General features: G+C 39.3%; 1 long non-coding RNA gene across 1 annotated transcript in view; it reads right to left on the reverse strand.

Annotated features, from left to right (window-relative positions):
* LOC106569685 (uncharacterized) overlaps positions 1 to 9,550 on the reverse strand; it is a 43,675-nt gene extending 34,125 nt beyond the window's left edge. Inside the window, exon 1 of the long non-coding RNA XR_001320537.2 lies at positions 9,073 to 9,550. This is a non-coding gene — a long non-coding RNA (uncharacterized lncRNA). The remainder of the gene's footprint in view (positions 1 to 9,072) is intronic.
* Between the last annotated feature and the right edge of the window lie 439 nt (positions 9,551 to 9,989).

Genomic DNA, 9,989 nt, shown 5'->3' on the forward strand with positions numbered 1-9,989 from the left:
CAACCATTATTAACCATTATTAACCAGTATCAACCATTATTAACCATTATCAATCATTATTAACTGTTATCAACCGTTATCAACCATTATTAACCATTATCAACTGTTATCAACCATTATTAACCATTATCAACCGTTATTAACCTTCATTAACCGTTATTAACCTTCATTAACCGTTATTAACCTTCATTAACCGTTATCAACCTTCATTAACCGTTATTAACAGTTATTAACCTTCATTAACCGTTATTAACCTTTATTAACCTTCATTAACCAATATTAACCGTTATTAACCGTTATTAACCGTTATCAACTGTTATCAACCATTATTAACCATTATTAACCGTATAAAGGATATCGGAGAATACAAATTAGGATATAGCAAGCATACCTAGGCCTGAATTTAAAAAAAGACAAATGACGTTAATTATTTTGAGTATATTAACCTTAAAAATCATACAATTATAGCATGTATTGTATCAACTGAAAACACGTGTCATGGATAAATTGTGAAGTTTTGCTTGTGTCTCTGTGTTCCGTTGTTCTAGCTACTTTTCTAGTAGTCAACTAGAGATTGAGGAAGAGTCTGTGTAGATCATTTCAAATCGGCCAAACATCAGCCAAGACTCCTACTCTTCTTCCTACATTCTCATTCCAATTCAAGGCCAAACTTTCAACAACCCAGAAGTATATATCAAAGACTGAGCTATGTGTCACTCGTCCTCCAAATAGAATGTGGGTTATGACATGTCACTCACAGCCAAAGATAGATCCTTATTTATGGTCATTCTAAGAATAGGATAAATAGAACAGAAACTATTCTCTACTGTGTTACGCTGTTCAATTCTAGAACAATCTCCTCAGAATGACTATTCAAACTCACTTTGAACATGGTCTGAAATACTGTACTGTACGCATAATGAACAGTTAACGTCTACTTCAGGAACTTCAACAGAATAAACATTATTATGCCTCAAATACATACCTCCAGCAGTTAACTGTCACCAGTTACATTCAATATCAGTAAATATTGATGGAATGATGAGGAAAACATTACAGGCTACATAACATGTTGAGAACCTGTCACTGAGCAGCTATATGAATTAGTTCCATTACTTCTCCACACAAGGGCAACACAACCGTGCTACTGAGATCAAAATAGTCTTTTGGAGCCGAATAGGGAAGATTGATCTATTTCTTTCTTACAGTAAAAAGTACATACACCCTGTTCTTCTGACGTGGCGAGAGGGATTTACATACATTCTGTGTATACAGTAAAGAAAAGTACAGAAACTATCCAGCTATGCCAACGTCTAACATCACACCTGTTTTGTGTGCATTCAAATGAACACTCCTTCTCACCCTACATAGAGGCCTGTGTCTCTCCTAACAATATGTAGGCGGCTGTAGCCAACAACATGAATCTGTGTTCACTCAGTTCTTGACAGGTACAACCTAAAGTTTGAAGATGGCAGAACGACTGTTGTTACTGCTAATACCAAATCAAATCAAATCAAATTGTATGAGTCACATGCGCCAAATACAACAGGTGTAGACCTTACAGTGAAATGTTTACTTACGAGCCCCTAACCAACAATGCAGTTAAAAAAAAATAATAATAATTAAAAAAATATATATATATAATAATAAAATAAATATATAATACAGATAAGAATAAGAAATAAAAGTAACAAGTAATTAAAGAGCAGCAGTAAAATAACAATAGCGTGACAATACACGGGGGGTACCAGTACAGAGTCAATGTGCGGGGGCAACGGTTAGTTGAGGTAATATGTACATGTAGGTAGAGTTATTAAAGTGACTATGCATAGATGATAACAACAGAGAGTAGCAGGGGTGTAAAGGGGGGGGGCAATGCAAATAGTCTGGGTAGCCATTTGATTAGGTGTTCAGGAGTCTTATGGCTTGGGGGTAGAAGCTGTTTAGAAGCCTCTTGGACCTAGACTCAGCACTCCGGTACCGCTTGCCATGCGGTAGCAGAGAGAACAGTCTATGACTAGGGTGGCTGGAGTCTTTGACAATTTTTAGGGCCTTCCTCCTGGTATAGAGGTCCTGGATGGGGCGCAGGGGGGCGCAACTTTGGTTTTAGAAGTAGGGGGTACATAATATTATTATTATTACATTTTTTCAGTCTGATAAACACTCCAAAACAGCCTACCCGACCACTCGGAGGCGTCCACATGGTCCTAAAGCACACTGTTGCCTCATTTTGGATCACATTCCAATGATAAAACTGGAGGGGACAAAAATGCAATTTCAGAATGTGGGGAATGTCCCCCCCGTCCTCAGCGAAAGTTGCACCCCTGGCTAATACACAAAATCCAATTGTAATATTCTATGATTGTCATCAAAACGATTAGGTAGCCTAGGCAGTATGCTATGCAACTTATGTTTTCTTTTCATTATGTTTTTGCCCCAAAATACAGGTAGGCTATAGTAGGAAGGTGAATATATTGGTTTGACTATCAGGATTATTTTAAATATACAGTATTGAAACCCACCACTAAGTAAAGCTATACATTTAACAGAGATCTCTGATATGCAACAAGCTCTCACAATCTCACATCAGAGTTAGACGTTCATCCATGTTTCAGAAATGTCACATTTTTAAGTTGTTCCAAACATCAAATTTCGAAGTGTTTGGTTACTGCTTTGTATTGTTCCAAGGTTAAGTTTAGGCATTCACTCATAATGGTTCATGTAAGGGTTAAGGTTTATGATAGGTTTAAAAGGAAAATATCAAAACCAACTTTCTATTGCTGGATTCGAACATGCAACCTTGAGATGATTAAGAAACATGGATGAATCTCTAATTCTGACATGAGATGGTGAGAGTTTGTTGCATATCAGACATCTCTGTGAAATGTATAGCTTTACTTAGCCTTACTTGTGGGTTTCAATTTATGTAAAGCCTACTTGAAGGTAACAGTGCTCACTGTTGCTCCTAGTGGGCGGTTTCCACTTCACCTCCCGACGTCCTGAGACATGGATGGACGTCGAATACTGACTTGTATCATGGGTGACCTGCCTGCTGATATCGCTGCTTCAAGAACCAAGTGACACCTCAGAACTGACCAATCGGATGAAATGTATATTTTTACCCTTTCTTCTGTTTTTCCAGATCGAATAGCAATAACACTATCAGAACAACTGTCTTGCATTTCTATATTCCTCATTTACCTTTCCGGTTATAAAGTACAGCTGCTTAACTCTATAACTATTTAGAAATGTGCATTAGGTCCAAACATCACGATGCTCGACTGTTCGCATCCATTGACAGCGTAGCCAGCGTATTCTCAGCTCGTATTCAAGATAGGCTACACATCAGGTTAAACTGATTCATTTTTAGACTTATAATTTCACACCTGAATACACTAAATCCAAAGCTATCTACCGTTTCTCAGCAGGCAGGAATCTACTTGAATCCCCACGTCGGCATTTTGGGTGTTCTGAACTGGCACAGGCATGTGCAGCATCCACCTTCTCCCTGCCCAGACCATAGCCACCTCGCCGCAGGCCCGGCTTCTGGAGTCCTTGGAATTAGTTTATACTTTCGGTTCTCTAGCTTTATGAAATTATAACTCATACAGCTAGATAACCAAAGACACAAACGAACCCGTCGTCTCTTAAAGGGGCCGCTGCGTATCCGCTGTTTGTGGTCACATGGAGCAGAAACAGTCGTTGGAGCGAGACGCTCGAGAGGCTCTCCCGCACTGCCAACACACCGTTTAGCGCCGTAGGCAACGATGCTGTTTTCCCAGCATATGTATGCATGCCATGTGTATATATATATATATATTTATGTATGTAGATAGGGCTATGTAAGGGAATGCTATCTACGTAGCGGACACACATCACACACACATTCTGTTATCTATCAAGTTCAACGATTTACCGACTTCAATTTCAAAATAGCATACCCATATTTCAAACCTTAAAATATAATATCAAAAGGCTATCATTTAGAGTAGCCTATAGGCGTAGGTTACTTTCAGATAGGTCTATGTGATTTACTAAAATAATACCTTAACGCAAAACTATAAGAAAGGCAATGCATGCGCTGGGTAGGAAATAGGCTATTGCAACAAAACTGCCTAAATTAAATTCTCAGCAACTAACATGTTGTTATTGCTAATATTGACAAGAAAAGGAGAAAATGCTGAGGGTACACGAAAAGCAAAGTACCTAAAGCCATCACTAGGCAACATGAACTTCTTAAGGCTATCTCCTACTCATCCTCAAAATACAATTTCACACAAAGACTAATACAGTTCAGAATATTATCTTTATAATCTATGACAATACAATGAATAAAGATTATGCACATCTTAAAATAAAGACATCTTACTCACAGATGTACAGTTCGTAGTATCCGTTCATCATCTTTGTTATTCCATTTTCTAAAATGTGTTTTTAGTAAGAATATGTAGATAGCCTGTAAGGCAAATGAAGGTTTCAGTGTCAAGTTGAAGAAAGTAGACTATATGAGGATATACCAAGGCAGATATCCATAGGCTACAGAACGGTGTCGCCTCCCTGACACACAGGCTGCTTGCTACTGACGAGCATGAGATAGTTGACAATATGCTCATTGGACAACTCCCCCCGCGCCCGCCTACTAATCCCATACCGCCCTGACCACCACACACACACACACACACACACACACACACACACACACACACACACACACACACACACACACACACACACACACACACACACAGACACACACACACACACGTAAAATGTCAATATTCACGGTGCATTTGACTATGTAAATGCATTATTGTGGTGTAGTCCTAACTGGAAGAGTCCATTATATTCTCCACAAGCGTATATAAAATGGAGACACCAACACACTCTCAGAATAGACAAGTCAACCAGCAACTTAAGGCTTATACAACCACAACCTTTGCAGCAAGAACATAGTTGGATGTCATTTGGGAATATTGAGCATTATCTTGAGAATCTCGTGCAACACTGCTAGTTTGTCAGAATTAAGGTTTACACATTTACAGCAATGCTGTGTAAATAGGCCTATACATAAGCCTATAAAGCGCTCAGTGGTCTATCAGGGAAATATGCACTGAAATAGCTACATATAATCACTAGGCCTAGAGGATTTGTTAAAATCCCAAACACAGGATTGAAGGAGCTAGTGATGTTGATTTCATAATACATGACATCATAAAGTGTAATTTCGGGAAGTAGTTTAGGGAATGCCTATACCACCCACCGTTACAACAGCGGGCCTATTTGAGAAAGGGCCTTTATAGGTCCACTCAGCATTCATTTTTACCTGGCAAAAATACTCATGTTTTTCTTAGATTATATATTGTCCAATCACTTATATTTGGCTGCATGTTGTCTCCGTTTACTCAAGTCTTTTTTCAATTTATGCACCACATACATTTTTAAATAGTCATCACAATTTGGTCAAAGATAAAATGTTTTACAATATGAAAGGCATGAAAATAGTCATGGGAGGTAAAGTGGAAAATATGATTAATTACAACTGTGAAAATTCCTAAATTACACCGTCCAAAATATAACAAAAACATGCTCACGAATCAAGGGCTACACTTAACCAAAATTCGTGTTATTTTTGAACATTTCAATTAAGAGTTTTAATGAGGTTTAGGCCTATCTCCGAATTATAATAGGAAAGAATAAGACAACGTTTGTGCTTTTTCTTAAGCTTCATATTGCCTTTGAATATACATTTTTACATTTACATTTTAGTCATTTAGCAGACGCTCTTATCCAGAGTGACTTACAGTAGTGAATGCATACATTTCATGCATTGGTGTTGTTGTTGTTGTACTGGCCCCCGTGGGAATCGAACCCACAACCCTGGCGTTGCAAACACAATGCTCTACCAACTGAGCCACAGGGATTTCTGCTATAGTGGTCTATACTCCTTATGCCATAATGACTATTTCAAAGTAATCAGATTGCTGTAAAAAACAAACCAGTATTTTTAGGCATAGGTTACTTATATGGCTGGAGATCATCTCTTTCCTGCATACATATTCTAAACTTGTGCTTCAAGGATTTTATCCAATTAGCCTACTTCCAAATATTCATTTCTGAGCTGATCATCATCTGAGAGGTTCTGCTAACAAGCTCTTGCTAATTAATGCCTCTCATGATGAGCAGTGAATTGGGTCAACTAGCTGGCTTACATTTAGAAATGTTGACATTGGGTCAACTAGCTGGCCTACATTGGGTCAACTAGCTGGCCTACATTGGGTCAACTAGCTGGCCTACATTGGGTCAACTAGCTGGCCTACATTGGGTCAACTAGCTGGCTGGCCTACTTTGGGTCAACTAGCTGGCTGGCCTACATTGGGTCAACTAGCTGGCTGGCCTACATTGGGTCAACTAGCTGGCTGGCCTACATTCTCTCTTACCTGTTGATCTCAGCAGCTATTTTAATAATGTTCATCACTGCTGCTTCCTCAGTTTTCTTACTGTACTAATGGGATTTGGTATTTTCGTCCACATTATTTTCACTCTAGTATCCTCTATTTCAAAGCCAATAACAGTTTGAGATTTTACACCATGATGAGGTGTTATGGGAAGATCTGCATTTAGTCAAATATTCCCTCTACATCAAAGATGACCAGAACATCTTCTCTCTCCCTCTACACACTCTCACAACCACAGCCAAACACACTATAAAAACACACATTTACCCCAAAGTAAAATTATACCAGCACATAAATAAGTATTGTTCCTTCGTGTGAAAGCACCAGGAGGTCTTAACTTTAAAGCTTTGCTAAAACAATGACTTGGAAATGGGCTCCAACTCCCTCGTTAAAGCAGAGGAATTCAACTCATTCTCGGCCTTCATTCTAAGTCTCTGTCCACGGTGCTGAAATGGTCTGGCCGCTTCTACACATTTCAGCTGTAATCTACTTCTGATAGTGTACGCAGTCCGGATGCACCGCGTTATCAAGCATGTTAGGATGGATAGCTTGAGCCAAGAGATAGATGAGATTGCAGGATAATGAACAACCTACATCTTTTGATAAAGAGATCTGTCCGATCTACTGGAAACGAGCCAGTATAGCATCTCACTGTACTCATAAAGTTTGAAAGGCCTTTACCATCTAGAATGCGCGCGCGTGTTTGTGTGTGTGTGTGTGTGTGTGTGTGTGTGTGTGTGTGTGTGTGTGTGTGTGTGTGTGTGTGTGTGTGTGTGTGTGTGTGTGTGTGTGTGTGTGTGTGTGTGTGTGTTATATGATGCATGCTAGCCTACCAATAAAGATAGAAGAGGGAGATTTAAACAGAATGAAATATACCTGCTTGCATCAGATAGCATATCTGATTATAGCACATGAGCCACATCGTTATCACGAATGTACACCTTGGGAGACACTGATATAGAGTTCACGTAGGCCTATAGGGTCAGAATAATTACAGTGAAACGGGATCGCATCCTAAAGGATTATAATACTGTCATGTTATGGCTAGTCGAGGCCTAGCCTGGATTTTATAACATGAGAAAGGTTATTTGTCAAGGTCTAGCATAGGCTATGCGTCGCTCCTTACAGCATTCCTCTGAGTGAACTGAACAACAATCATGTAAAACCCTTTGTAATAAAAAAAACGGATATGGTTACTAAAATTCAGGGAAGACAAAGTACTTGTAACCGTGTGAGGACACAAGCAAAACAGAGTATTTATTAGCCTATCACAAGACATGCCGTGATGTGAGCCTATCAGTATGCAGCATTTTGATGAATTGAGATCATCTTATTGAATTTTGATTGGACGAGCAAACCTGTAGCCCACTGAGCACGCGCCTGACTGTAAGGCATGCGCGTGCAGCCTCTTAGCATAAACATCAGTAGAAAACGAGAGCTCAAATAATCACCAGTTAGTCCTATAAAATTACTTAAACACAAATAATGGTGTTCTTAAACCAAAATAGACCTACACTTGATCTAAATACAATGTATTATATTTATATGTGGAAACGCATTCATTTATTCCTTAAGTAATGTCATCCAAGTTCAGTCCCCATATTGAAAAATTGCACAAAATATTTAAATGAAAAATTGCATTCAATTTTTTCATAAAGAATTTGACATTCGCATAGGCAGCTGGCCATTCAATACAAAGGCTAAGGCCAGTACCGCCCGCACCTGTTGCCGCTAAAATGCGTAACTGGAAATAGCATTTAACAGAAAAATGATGTTATATCATATTCATTCGATTCATCCCATGCCACATGATAAACAAAATGCATTAAATTCATCTGCTCATCTGCGTAAATCTGTACGACTTACCCTGCAGATGCCCCACAGGATAATAATGGGATAGCACAATACATTTAGTTATTAGCCTATCAGGCAATTACATTATCACTTCCATAAAGTAACGACATCATTTCACGTGAAGAAATTGCAATTACTGTAACCTCATACAAATGAGGGTTAGAAAATAGTGTCGGCCTATAAATCAGTCTATACTCAAATCAGCCTTGGTGTGCATTATATAGTCCCTTTCACAATCCCTGCCATGCAGACCCCTGGAAGATTTCCCAACAAACAAGTGACAGAGAAAAATTTGCCCCAAAGAAAGAAGTCAACATCAAGTTCAACAGGGAGCTGGAAATCATTATCATAACAATACCGTCTGGTAGCCCCGAGGTCCCCCGAAAAAGGGAGTCTCGTCAGCACGTCACTCCGTAGGCCCCGAAACATTTTCCCAGGCTCTGAACAATGCCTAAACAATCTCTGAACAATCTCCTAACGGCTGGGGGGGCTCTATATACCTTATTTAATAGATACTTTGGAAGAGTTATTTAAGTTACATTTAGTTTAGAGAATAAGTCGTAGACTAAAAAGTATAATGATGACGATAATAATAATAATAATAATAATAATAATTTGTATTACAAATAAAAAATAGAAAAACGGAAAGATAAAATAACTACCCAAAACGAACTAAATTATGCCAGATGAAATATCATCAATGATCAGATTAACGAAAGTCTTAACATCTTACAGCATCACCACCAGCAACATGCATACTTACAACAGGGCCTCTTTAGAATCCAAAATAGTACCAGATATCCTTTTTGATTCTTGTTAAAGATATTTCAAAAGTTTATATTGCTCATCAAATTAATCAATGAAGTTTATCCGACTAAAATGTGCCCCAAAAATATGACTTGTGCTTGAATGGCAAGAGAGATAAATGAGGTTATTGTACTAAATGGAAACACACGCAGTATTCTCCCCAGCCTAGACCACGAGAAAGAGCGATTGGAATCGGTTGTTTCTCCCCTCCACTCACGCGGCATCGGCGAACGTGGCCAGAAACCCAAACGCTGCAGCTTCACTGTTTGGTCCTTTCATAACAGACGGCTTTTGTTCCTACTCTGCGTGATCGCCTATTCTCTGCGCCTCTCAAAATGTACGTCCCCTATCGTTTTTGTTCCAGACACAACCGAGTGAGAGTGAGAGAGTGAGAGTGAGAGGGAGAGAGAGTGAGAGAGAGTGTGAGAGAGAGAGAGAGAGAGCAAGGGTGCATGAGAAAGACCGCGAGAAAGAGAGAGAAAGCAGCAAGCTATAGATGGAGAGGGGATGGAGGGATGGATGGATGGATGGAGAGGTGGGGGAGGAGGAGGGAGGCGACATATCAAATGTGTCAAAAGATGTTTGCAGAAATATGGAACAATACAAAGGCTGAAATGAATATCAGCATAACCACATGCCAGACCTATAACCACCTATGCCATAACCTACCTTGCATTCACTAGAAACCAGTTCCAATATTGTATTATCTTGCTTTCCTTAGCTTCAAAATGATGTAGGACCATGAAGCTGGGGAAAAACAATGCCGAGGCTATTGTTTATCGCGACGTTATCCTCCTGGCAACAGCCAGGCTTTGGCAACCAGACAGAAACAGCGCCACAGCGACGGTGTTGATGCTCAAGTTTAATGTTAGC

The sequence above is a fragment of the Salmo salar genome, chromosome ssa14, assembly GCF_905237065.1.
Source record: "Salmo salar chromosome ssa14, Ssal_v3.1, whole genome shotgun sequence".
In the NCBI taxonomy this organism is placed as follows: Eukaryota; Metazoa; Chordata; class Actinopteri; order Salmoniformes; family Salmonidae; genus Salmo; species Salmo salar.